The sequence below is a fragment of the Lathamus discolor genome, chromosome 3 (assembly GCF_037157495.1).
Source record: "Lathamus discolor isolate bLatDis1 chromosome 3, bLatDis1.hap1, whole genome shotgun sequence".
Lineage (NCBI taxonomy): Eukaryota > Metazoa > Chordata > Aves > Psittaciformes > Psittacidae > Lathamus > Lathamus discolor.
Genome location: NC_088886.1, coordinates 39694691 through 39707899, shown reverse-complemented (window position 1 = coordinate 39707899; position 13209 = coordinate 39694691). Strand labels below are relative to the sequence as shown.

The window sequence follows — 13209 nt, the reverse complement described above, 5'->3', positions numbered from 1 at the left end:
ATGTGCAAGCTTCCCCATGCTTGGTGGCAGATTTACTTGCTGCACATGCAAAGTTGGGGCTGATATGGTGCTAACAAAAAGTTATGACTGTGTTGAAAATGCTCTATCTTCTTTTATTTCTAGATCATAATTGAAGAGAAAAGGACAGTGTGTTTGGGTGGGGAAGAGGACAAGCTCATTAGCCATAATGTATATACTGTCAAGCAACACGCGGAAACGCCCTCAGCAGTAAGACATCCACACATTGCATGTTAACGAGATGAAACAAGAACTTGGAAATCCACTGCACACTGTTGCCTATATACTTTGTACATTGAATTGGTATTTGTGCTGAGGTGATCTTATTGTCTAAAACCTACAACATTGTCTATCTTTTCTAGAACAGAAGTATGCATATGTGTTTGAATATGCATATGTAGTCTATTTCCTACATAATCATGTATGTCACCTTGAAAAGACAGACGATGATGTAACCATGAATCTATTATGTATTGGTACGTCTGTAGACCAAGATATAATTTTTTAAAGTAAGTTTATTTCTTTCAAGGTTTACAAATAACAAAGGTGCACCTTGTATTTAAAATTGCCATTATAGACGAGAGCGTGCATGCACAGTAATTTTTGTTTAAGAGTAATATTTTTAATGTAATAGATTGTAAGAAGTGGTAAGAGAGGTATCTGACAGAGATGAATGTGCCAAGCAAAATCACAACTGTGTATATTTTAAAGCACATCAATGGCTTTAAGTACCACGTTGTTAAGGATTCTCATGAAGTGCCATAGACTGTACATCCGATTAGAGTATTATTTCTGCAGTGTTATTTTCAGAACCACATTTTCACTTACTTTGTTAGTACTAATCAGTCAAAGGGCACCATTCTGTTCAAACCAAAGCTGTCTCAGAAATGGCCAACTATTCCTTACCGTAACAGTAGACAGCACAAGAAAGATACTCTAGCCGTACAAATTAACCCATACTGGACATATATATTAACTCTTTTAAGGCATTGTAGTGTAATATTTATGCATATTTTACTGTATAACATGATATACGAAAGGGAAAAGCCATTTCTGAGACACAGTAACAAATGTTTGAGGAACTTCTTTTGCTTCTATTTATAGCCTCTGTCAAAAGTCAAAAGGACTATAAATGTTTTGCAGAGATGGGTTTCACTTTTACTTCATCAAAGTCACGCTCTACATGGTGACTCTAAACAAAGACACAAAAAGCACTGACATCAGATGCATGACAAACCAAAATATGAAAAAAATGGAGATGTTAATTAGTGTAGAAATTGGGTGGGTTAAATACTTGGGTGAGTTTTATATGTGATTTTTTTTTTTGTTCAGATTAACTGCTTATAGCCTTAGAAAGCCTTTACAAAATAAAAACAAAAAAAAATAGATGTGCATTCAAGTTTTAAGAACGGATTCATCCAAAGGAATTCCTTTTTGTGGTTTGGATGTTGCAGCTAGTAAAGGATATTTTTGCTCTGTTCAGCAAAGTGCTGAAGTGGGGGCCAGGTCACTGGTAGCATAGCGTGGAGTGGAAGAAGCGCGAGTTCGGTTGTAGAACTCTCCATACTTCCAAGTTTACTGCAAGTTTTTATGCTTGAGAGAGATGCTTTATAGTATAAGAATGATGTGTTGATTTTACTGATTGTACTGTACATCTATTAAAGCCTTAGATTATTACATTACGGGTTAAAACCCATACCAATGTAATTTCAATCGTGTTAAGAAAGTATAGGTGACTTCACATGTTATTGTAGTTACTTAACATTATAGAATATTACTTATTTTTTTCTTGTTAAAAGTGTAGGTTTTATTTCTTACATTTATTAGATTGTTTTCATTTTCTATTACCAGTTGAATACCATTTCAGTTTATAGAATTTTGTTTTATTAGAGTTTACTGATGACTTTTTCAAAATACAAAAAAAGGTAGTTTTCTTCATAACATACTCAGTTTTGAATTTACATGTAGTGTCATATGAGTATTCGTATTTGTTAACTAAATGATTTATATTTTACTGATTTAATATTACAATGTAAGAATGTCAGTCATTGTTAGTTCTTGTCTAGTTTTCATTAAAAGAACAAAGATCTTTTATATGGATATCTTATAATTATATAATCATTGCTAAGTAAGAAGTTAAGTTGTTGCTATGGCAACAATCCTGGCAGACAATTGAGTAATATTTTGATGATTTATTTTGTTTGTAATTAGTTATTATGAGAAAATCTAGTTCCTAGATATTAGAATAAAATTTATTTTCTACTGTATCCATTTCAAATGTTAAAATATTGTTTAAATATTTTTTGAAATCCCTGAATATCAGGCCTTGTTATAAATAAGCTGCATAATCAATAGATCAAGGGACTTTTTGTTGATAATCCAAATACTCAAAGTTTACGTAACAAGAATTATCGTGTGTGTGTGCAAACTCTTGAGGGTTGATTATGCTGCAGTTTAGCATGTGGGAACGTATAGAGAGAAGGTTGACTTTTTGCACTTCTGTATATAGTCAAAAAAGAGAGAAACCTGTATAATAGTAAGATCTTATTTTGAATAAAAATGTCTATAATTACAAGGAGTTTTGTTAAGGCTAATAAAATGACAGGCTGAACAAAATTGCTTGCAAAAGTGGCACAGAGTTAGCACTCCATACCCCTTCAAAAAAGTTGCTTTGCTTTATGTGGACAGCTTGTAGTTTGCCAGGATTTTTTCAGCTGGAAAGATACGCCATCCTTCCAAGATCTCATGACTGACAAAAGCTCCACTGGTTCAAATCTGCCTGAAAATCATTCAGAAAAAAAAAAAAAAGAAAAAAAGGAAAAAAAAAGGAAAAAAAAGCAGGTACTTCAAACCATCAAGGTGAAATCATGGATCAAATATTCCGTACATTATTCAAAAACTACTGCATGTTTAAAGTATCAAAAAGTATATTAAAGATATATGCTATTCAGACCAGTTTCTGACAATTTCAGTGGTTTATTGTTCACAAAAAAGATTCTTAAAAACAAATACTGACTTTCACAAAAGAGTTGAATCATGAACAGGCAAACCAAACAGCACACCGTAGCTGTAGTTGTTATGTGATTATTTTTATTGCTGTAGTGGTCCTGTTCTTTTAGCAGGTGAAAAAAACCCTGGGAAATTGTACCATTTTAATGGAAAGCATTCAAGGAACCTTGTCATTACACGAATGCCAAAGCTGGAAAGACAAAGCGATTGGGCCATTGCCATACCTGATCTCTCCAGTACTCACACTGAATAATTAGTGAAGTTGCACTTATTTGCAACCCCGCAACTTTCATCTGCTGAAAGGACAGATGTGCTTGGTTTTACTATTATGTAATCACAGACTTACTTTTTGCTTGTAGTTGCTCCAAATTATGTACTCTGTCCTGGGCTGCAATTTGTTTTTATGCTTATTTTATTATTACTGCTATAGATGACCTTGCTGTATGGAAAAAATAAAGTGAAATTGCCCTAATAAAAGGTCTCTTTCTTAATTACGTTTTTCTGTATAGGGCTAAAAATTACACCGCTTCCCTTGCACACATTTTCAGTTTTATCTGTGCATTTGTTCGACTGAAGGGATATCATTTATTTGGAGGAAAAAGGTGCTGGTATTGGGGTTTTTTACAGCGCATCCTATGTTAAAGATACAGTAGATCTACGAAGAATACTAAGTAAGTGTGAGGCTGTTGTTAAATGCAGAGGATAAATACAGAGCACCAGGATACCATAGATCTGGACTGAGCTTTTATTACCCTCTTGTGGCAGTACTTTCAAGATGCAGGTAAAGGAGATGGGCCCTCAGCAGCTGCCCCCAGTTTTGGTACCCGCAGCAAGGCAGTGACTGGCATTAGAGGGAACCCGATTTCCACATTTTACTCTTCCTTGATCTGTGTCCCACAGATCACTGGTAATCAACATTATTGACCAAAAATATCACAGGCTTAATTTGGAAAACGAAACTGTCAGAACAGTTGGTTTCCAAGAGGACTGCAGGTGTCTCCTGTGCTCATTGGCACAGCCCGAGAGACCTCAGAATTCACGGTCTGGTTTTTGTCCACTTCTCAGCTCAGCACACCTCATTCCTGTCACCAGAGCCCCTGGCTCATTGGTACTGCGTTTGCATTCATGCTTGCAGTGACACCAGCAGTTAAATCTATCATTGCACTTAGCTGCCAAGTGAAAAATACTGTGTCAAGCAGCGCCAGCACTCTAAATTAGCAAAAATAACGTGACTTGATTCTCTCTATCTGATGAAGGCAGCCATGGAGGTTCCTGCAGTTGATCTGGCAGCTGCTGTTGGTCAGTTGGACAGGAGGCAACTCAGTGGTGTGGACCCTGGGCCACTGGCCCCGCAAAGCTTAGGGTCGCGCAGGACCCTCTGCCACAGCCTGGCCAGGTTTGTCCCATCACACCGGGCAGTGCTGGGGGCTCAGGCTGGTAAGCAGGTACCAAGCAGCAGCTCTGCCCATAGCAGGGCTCACACAGGAGAGCCAAGAAAAAAACTACTACGCTGCTGAGGAGAATCATGAGAAGGAGCTCCTGCCAAAGCAGCATCAGCACCTGCAAACCAGGAAGCCCAGAGCAGTGGCATGTCGCTGGCCAGAGCTGGGGTGGTAACAACCGTGGAAGCAACAACAGCAGCTGTAGCAGTTGTTAACAGCGAAATATAAGAATTTTGTCCAAAAGGATCCATGTGCATCTGCAGCTGAGATGCTGTCTGAAATGAGAGGGATTCTCAGCCTTTGGGGAAGGAGGAGCAGAAGCCCAAAAAGGAGTTTGAATGGCCTTTGTATGATCTGTAATGAGAGCAGGGAATGGTGCCAGGAAGAAGGAAACAGAGACATTCCGAAGGTCTTTTGCATCCGGGTATGAGTTGTAATAAAAAACAGCCTATATCCTGCCCAAACAGAGCTGGTCACACCACTGTGGTCCTGGCACCGTCCTCATGCTGTGTGCCTCAGTGCCTCACGCTGGCTGCCAGTGCTGCCTTGGTGCTGGGGGAGATGCTGGGTCAAGTACGGCCCAGCCCTCTGGCAGCACCAGAGACACACAGCACATGCAGGGTTGGGGAGAGCAGCACCGTGCAGCGGGATGCAGCAACCTACCCCCAGCATCAGCTCCTCCGGCCCCGGGCCACAGGGAGAGCAGGCTTGGAGAATCACACGCATGCCTCCAGTGGTGCTGAGTGTGCTCGTGCATGCAGTGGGGCTCTGCGAGGATAAAGGGCTGGAGGCAGCAGGGCACAGCTTGACTGGGAGGTGGCTGCAGGAGGGAGCTGGGAGCCTCAGGGTGTGCAGGTAGGACCTGACTGCTGCCAGGTGGGTGTCGTGCTGGGGTCTGCTGGGGAGAAATCCTCCAGGACGCGGCTCCTCCACAGCACTGGGAGGGCGCCAGCACCAGGGAAGGCTTTGCCTGATGCTTGTGCAGCACTGGCTGGGGTCTCGTTGCCAGGTCGGTCTTGCCAAGGTACAGCTCAATGCATGTGGTTTCTGGCTAATGGCAGTGGGGCTGCAGTGCCGTGGGGCTGCAGTGCCATGGGGCTTCCCTCAGGTTTGTGGTTCTGCCTCGGCTCTGAGAGTTAGTGATTAAAGTGCTAGGTGGTAAGGGGTCCTTGGTGCTGCTTTTAAGGAGTTAAGAAGGGATGAGCCACTTGCAGCTGACCTGCCAGAAGTGGTGGGGCGCTTCCATGGGGTGAACTGCCTGTGGCATGGATACACCTCTCTCAAAATGCTTTCCAGTTTATTGCTGTGCAGAGCTGCCTGGTTTTGAAAAGGCACGGCTGAAGTCCTCCAAAACAGCTTGTGTGCAGCTGCTTTAGCTGGGATTTCTCATTGCTGCTGGTGGTGCTGAAAGCCCTGTGGAGGGGTGGGATGGGATGGGATGGCTGGTGACAGTGACAGTATCAGTATCTAGTGGTGCTTTGCAAGAGCTCAGTCTGCTGATAGAGCTGTGCTGGAGGAAGCCCAGCACAGGAAGCCTATGGTGTTCGCAGCTTCCTGCAGCTTGTTACAGAGACTCAAGGAGCAAACCAAGAGTGGATAAGAAGTTGATGTGCTGTATCTTTCATGGGAGTTGGTGAAGATGTTAGAAGCAGTATTATCCCTGTGCTAATAAACCACAGGAGGAAATGAACCACAGTGGTATTTCAGGAATGCACTGGAAATGAGCTGCAGTTACTCCTGAGCACCCAAAAGCCCGGGGAGGGTATGGCCAAACAGCATTCATCGCACACCTGTACTTGGTACCTAAGAATAGGTAATAAGGAGTCTTTTACCCATCACAGGAATTTAGCAAGCTTGTTATGGCATATATTGGCAATTACCTGGCACCAGCAGGGAAACCAGTAGTTAAATAGGGGCAAGAAGAGAGTGACAAGTATGGGATAAGACTGGTTATGCTCTTCTGAGGGCAAGCAGCACATGGCACAGCATGCTCGGTGCGACATGGGGGGTCCCTCCCTTGCAGCACCCAGCCTGTGAGGGATGGGATGGGGGTGCTGTGGGCACATGCGGGCCCTTGGCTCTGGGGCAGAGAGAGCAAAGTCACTTTGACTGTTTTCATGTGCCCCAGCCACAAGGCAGTGCAGTGGTGGGAGGCACTTGCAGCACTCTCTGAGGACTGGGAATGTATCTGAAGGTTTGGGAGAGCGAGCCCAGCCTGTCTCTCTTGCTGTGGGAACAGGAATGAAACCACAGGGCTGAGAGCAGGCGCCTGAGCTGTGGGGTGCTGGAGAGATGCCCAGATGGGCTAGGCCAGGAAGGAGGTGGGATGCTTGTGCTGGAAAGCAATGTCTGCACTGGAGAAAACAGTCAGTCAGAAGGGAAATGTTTTTTCTCTGCTCTTCGTTTGACGCTGTTGTTAATCCCAAGCTGTACTTGCCTAGATGTGCTGGTTATCCAGCCTGGGCTGTATATGGAGCACATGGTATGTGGGGCTGTACTCGCACCGGGAGCACAGTGTGCTGCGTAGGGCTGGGCACGCAGCCCCAGGAGCAGCTTTGCAGCTGGGCTGGAGCAGCCACGGCTGCCTCCTGACCATGGCGCTCTGCAGGGATGTTGTGAAATGCTGTGTGAGGAAAACAGGAAAGCCCCCCGTGAAGCAGTGTTGCTAACTGCCTTTTCTACCCATATCTCGTTTTTTCTCTTCTCAGCGCATACCTCTGGTTCAGGAAAAGGTCAGCAGTGGAAGCTGCCGCTTTCTACCTTCCTCTCAAGCACAGCTGGCTTTTAGGTGGCCTAAACCACAAAACCACACTTTATACAAAATGAGCTGTGTATCTTATCGTTAGCATTAGTAGGGCACAGTGTCACAGGGGGAACTTCTGTGGTAACAAGCCTGCACTGAGTGGGCAAGCCTCAGCTGAGCTGTTTGTCTTGGTAAGGCTAAAATTAAGAGTCCTGTGTCCTGCTGATAGCAGGCTTAGTGCAGGGCAGGCACCATGTCCTGCCATCAGCACACAGAACAGCTGCTCCCAGCACTGACTCGAGTGTGGAGTCCATCCTGGTGTTTGTGTGTGTCTTTGGCAAATCCAGGTGGCTGTGCTGCTGAGAAGCACCAGGGCACAGGGCTCAGGTGGCTTCTCTTCTGTCTCTTCCTGCTCCTATCTCTTGCTGTGCAGCCAGGAGCAGCGGTGCTTGCACTTGTTGTCTGTGCACTTGACTGCTGCCCCATGACAGAGCTGCTCCTGTGCTCTCCCACTGTTTCAGCAGAAGCACGTTTAACAGTGGGTGACTTTGGGGCTGGTGCAGTGTTGCAGCCTGGGTGTTGCTGGCTGTGGGTGCTCCCTGGACACGTGTGTGGGACCCGCTGCGGTGGAAGCGTGGGGTGTGCTGAAATCCTGAACACAAAGCATGAAGAAGAGCCTGGCTCAACACCAAGTGCTCAGTTAATGCACACTCATTAGTGGTGGATAACAACCAGCATCAGACACTGAGAGCTGCTGCGCTTCGGCTCTGTAGCAAGCCCTGCATCTCATTTCACGAGGTATTTCTGCCGACAGTCACAGTGTGGCAGCAGGCTGTGCGGAGTGCGGGCAGCCAGCCTGGGCTCAGGGCTTACATCTGGGCCTGCCGCAGGTCACCCTGCGCGCCTGGCGGTGCGGCGGCTCCGGCTGCCCTCCCTGTGCAGCGCCATTGCCTGTCGGGGGCGGGAGCTGGGCCTGATTCCAGCGATGCGCTGGGGCACTTCAGTGAGGGGTAGCCTAGCCTGGGGCGAGCTGGTCCCCAAGCCCAGTGCAGGCAGCAGCTGGGGTGGGAATAGGTGCGGGCCCTGGCAGTGCCGGGTGCCTGGGCAGGAGGCGATGAGCAGCCACCCATCCCTGCCGTGTCCCCATTTGCTGCGTGCTTGGCACCACTGGCCTTGTGCCCCTCTGCTGCAGTGCGCAGGGGCCAGTCACTGCTTCCCACAGGGCTGTTGTGACCGTACCATGCGTCCTGCAGCAAAACTGAAATGGTGGTGAAATAACGCCTGTATTTAAGATGCCATAACCGTAGTTGGTACACACCATGTGTGAAATGGATCCATCTGTAGTGTCTGCTAGGTGTGCTACTGGGCAGGCTGGAGGAGTAGCTGGTGAAGAAATGACAGCTGGTGCAGTGTGGTGCATTCCTTGCAGTGCCAGCAACCGCAGCCTGCTTGAAGTGCACTACCTGAACATGGGATCTGGGATGGGAGGGGTGTAGGACACTGACACCTGATGTTGAAGGGGTCTGTGACTGTGGGCACAGGCCCTGTGGTATTGGCAGCTGTAAGCAAAGGGGGTAAAGGCATCCAGTGTGTTATCTTACCCAGCCTCTGACAGCTGCTGCTGGCTTCGGCTCCTTCCTCTGTTCATAATTTCTAGTGCAAAAAGGAAAATGATGTGAAAAGATCGTTATTGCATGAAACCCAGTTCTGAACATCTGTGAGGAATTGAAAATTTCATCCTAAAATAGATGCATAGATACAGAGTGAAAAGGAGAAACTTTAGGAAGAGAGCTTGAGGAAATCAACAAGAATCTAACTTGCCCTATAAAATTGCTCTGGAGGTATTTCAGTATCTATCAGCCTTCCTTTCTAGCTTCACTTACATTGCTGTATTAATTTCTCCTGAAACAATGTCTTAATCACTTTATGTCCATTCCCTAAAGCAACTCCATCTTCAAAGTGTGGTGCAAGCCTTGGTCTTTGTGACCCTTTACATGTTTTATATGTGGCACAAAGTCTGTTGGGCAGGAGATCCCTGTGTGCTTTGAAGCTGGCAGCACCTTGGGCACAAGCCACCTTGCAGTGAAAGCCAGGCAGGGAACAGACTTTGACCAGTTTCCATTGCTATAACACTGCCGTAAGCTGCAATTTGTTTATAAAATCCCTTTCAGTTCAGAAACCCCTTTGTGTCCAGTTCACCGGGCTCTGCTGGAGCCAGAGAGGCCATGGCCAAGTTCAACCAGAAAGAGTTATGCATGCAGGCCACCAGCTGGCAGGAGCCCCAGTCCTCCCTGGGGTGCTGCCAAGGGGGCTAAGCAGATATGAATGTACCCCAGGGGTGTTTTTCCCCTCCAGTGCACTCACTGCTGCAGCTGGGACAGCCAGGGGTACCAGCCAAGGGTGTGGGAAAGGGGTGCTGCATGGCCAGGGGCAGCCATGACCTGTGAAAGCTCCCAGAGCAGGAGCACTGTCCAGGAATAGCCTTAAACATGGCTAAAAATGAGGGCAAGCACCGATCTGCCTTAGCTACACTGACTTGCCTGAGATGCTGTGGCAAGTGCTTGCCACCTGAGCGACTGCTCATGTCTTGGATCCAATGCGCTTCTGTGTTCGGTGCTGCCTCAGTAATTGAACTTTAATCCACTATGTGTTCGGGTTTACTCAGATTATTTTCCTTTGGAGGAGCCTCATCTAACTAGGCATTGGCAAACATGGATTCTGGTCTGTTGCTGGAGGCAAGCTTCTGCATACTTGTATTCAGTAACATATTAATGACAATAATAAAACTACCACTGTAAGCCTAAGGCAGTTGTTTACCGTCGTTGCTGGAACTGGCCAGCAAAATGCTGTGGTGTTTCAGTCCTTGTTAGCCCTGTAACAAGGCAGCCATGGTGGTCCACTTCCCTGGCAGTCGCTGTGTCTCTAGGGCAAGCTGCATCTCTGGGACCATGGGGTGAGGATGCTGCTGGCTGGGGGCAGCACCACAGCATCACAGGTCTCCAGACAGGACTTGCTCAGTGCTGCAGCAGGACTGGGTGCCAGACTGAGCTTAGCCCCCTTGGGAATCTTTGCCTTTGGTAGTGGCACTGCTCAGCCAAGCTCAGAGCCTGATGTGCAAACACTCTGACAGCAAAGTGAGGGTTTGGTCCTCCCCAAGGTTGTTACTGGTTGCCTTTGGGTACCCCAGTCAAACAGAGGGCTTGTTGCAGGAGAACAAATGTGCCACATTTGCTGCTTTCTGACTCACTGGTAGGTAAATTGGGCAATCTTCTGTTTCCCAATCTGTTTTCTTTCTCAGGAATTCAGGCTTTGCTTTGCTTAGAGCACAGCAAAAACATAATCGAGCCGCTAGTTCACACATGCATCTCTCCCTGTTCAACAGATGCTGGCAAAAGCCCCCGTTTTTCACCAGAAGGAAGCCAGGGCTGTACCCGGCACCCTGGCAGCTGTGTGCCCACCTGCTGAGCCTCTCAGGGATGTGACCTGCTCCTCTGTGGTCCCCTCCTGCAGACCCTGAACTACTCCCAGGGTGAATGCTGCAGCTGGGGACCATGAGCCCCCCATGAGCTGGGGGCTGCTGCAGGGCCAATTGCTGCCACGCTCCCACAGGGACAGGGCAGGATGGGGCTCGTCCCGTGCCCTGAGACGCCCCAGTGTGCAGGGTGATGTCCCACAGGCAGCACCCAGTGTCAGGAACTGCCAGAACCAAACTGTTTTCACATGCTGCTTCTGCACCACTTCATATTCAGCACTAAAATGTAGGTCTTGCTGTATCCCAATTCGCTTTCTGGCATTTCACATTTCGCCCTGTTTCAGTAACTGGCAGTGCTCCCCTTCCCTTATGCCTTGCAGCCCAGATCCTGGAGGGGAGCGCTTGCAACCTGTTCTGCTGGGCAGGTTGGTGTCCCTCCAGCCTGCTGACTGATGGACAGACAGACAGCAGGGCAGCAGAAAGAACACACTTCCAACTTGTTTCTTTCCCCTCCCCGCCCCCCCCAGTTCCTTTTCCCAATCCTGGGTATCAGTCTGTAATGCTGCAATTGGAAGGTACCCACTTGTGAAGGATGGGCAACACTTTCTTGTACTTTATTTGTAAATTCTTTCCCAGTAGAGCGGGTATTAATAATTATGTGAACAAAACTGCTACTGAAGTCATTTGCTTTCCAAGTGGCATCAGTTCAGGCTACTACAGGGCAGAAATCAGTGGAGAATTTGGCACCCTATTTTGAGCATGCTGTGACAGCCCTTTTAGGCAAACAAAATTTTGTATTAATTTTTTAATCCCTCATGTCCTACCCTTCTGAGCTGAAGACTCATTCTGGGAAGAAATCTGTTAAACCCGGCATGTGACTTTCTCGCAGCACCGCTTGAGATGTAGTTTTGAATGGGAACAGGAAGAAATGTGTCAACAACTTCATGTCTCTTCTTGTCTGGAAAGCAACATCCCTTGCCAAGTCAGTAATGCCTTTCGGCGAGGCACTCTGCCTGCCAAGCCACATCGCTGCACCACGGGCACGAGTACCCCTGCAACGCTGCTTGGAGCCCTGTGGACCAGTTGTCCTCGCACACTGCAATGGGCTGGAGGAGTGTGATGGGGATATCTCCACCTGCGTGCTGCCGGCTGGAGGGAGCCATGTGCTGCTCCTCCTCTTGCTGCTCCTGCTGCACTTCCAGGGGGAGGCTGAGTCATCCCCTCGGGTTTTGCTAATATTCCGGGGGAGGTCCAGCTGTCTCCCCACCCGGCGTGGAGCGTCTGTGCCGCACGTCTCCAGCCTCCGTGGTAACGTGGTGGCTTCCCACTTAATGTCATTGTTCCTGGAGAACAGCGTGTCCCGGTGGCGTGCTGCCCTGTCTCGCAGGTCACTCGTTGTTGCGGCGTATGTGGGACTGGCTTAATCAGGGCTAAAATATGGCTGTGTTCGCACCTTTTCTCTCTGGGAAAAGGAGGAGATGAGCATTAAAACCATGCTAGAGCTTGTATTTTATCCTTTGTATTTGCTGCAGTTGGGGCATGTTGGCTTCATGCACTTCTTTTCTTCTCAGACTTGCTCCAGTGGTTGGAAAAGTCTGGGAAGGTGGTTTTGGTAAGAGAGCATGTCTTCCTAGCAAACCTGATCCGGCATGGCTGGGACATGCTGCAGAGCCACCGGCAGCCCCCCAGCTCTGCTTTGGGCAAGGATCATGTGCTGAAGTGCAGACTGTTGAACATGTGGCCCCAGGGAGGCTGCTGGGGTTTTATCATCCGTGCATAACCTGCATCAGCAGAGATTTGGATGCAACCCTGATGTTGAGACAGAGCCGGATGGCCACTCACACCCAGACCGCCTATGTGCAGGGCTATGCCTCTAGTCCCCCAGCTGCAGCGGGAAAAGTGGCATCCCACAGGCACTGCCAGTCTTATAACGCCTGAGCCCTCTGTGGGCATCACTGTGGCAGGCTGGCATCTGTTTTTGCAGGTGGGTTCTGGTCTTTGCTTGTATAGGATAAAAAAAGAAAAAGGTAAGAAAATGAACATACACTCCTGGGTTTCAGCAGTGGGCAGGGGATTGCCATGGATTACACAATTTATTAGAAACATTATACTGATGGGAATGCATGGGAATTAGAAAGAAAAATGTTTGCAGAGCACGTGGGGATTTGTTTTAATTAAGTGTCGCCAGGCGCACGCTGGGTTACAGGGGCTGTGAGCTGAGTTTCTCTCTCAATTAGCTGGTTAGCTCCCCTGGCTGGTGCAGGCACGGGGCGGGGGGGAGTGCACTGTGCTGGCCATAGGTAGGATTTCTGCGGGGGGAGGCGTACAGCAGCTCGATTTAATGAGGAAGTTAACATTAAAAACCCCAGCCAACAAACCAGCCAGCCCAAGGGACAGCTCAGCCCCCGGGCAGTTGCTCTGCCCAGGCTGTGTCAGGGGGACTGGGAAGAGCCCGGGCAAGGATAGACCCTCCGCCGCTATAGGACAGCACCCGGAGCAGCGCAAACCGACCAGCTGCACAATGG

The 13209-nt window shown here is 47.8% G+C and overlaps 1 protein-coding gene across 16 annotated transcripts in view; it reads left to right on the top strand.

The window, feature by feature from the left end:
• The window catches only part of MBNL1 (muscleblind like splicing regulator 1), a 133166-nt gene extending 129662 nt beyond the window's left edge, over nt 1-3504 (top strand). For all 16 annotated transcript variants that reach the window (XM_065674740.1, XM_065674750.1, XM_065674737.1 and 13 more), the window contains one exon: nt 124-3504. The gene's annotated coding sequence lies outside the window, so the exon portion shown is untranslated. The remainder of the gene's footprint in view (nt 1-123) is intronic.
• The last annotated feature ends 9705 nt before the right edge of the window (nt 3505-13209 follow it).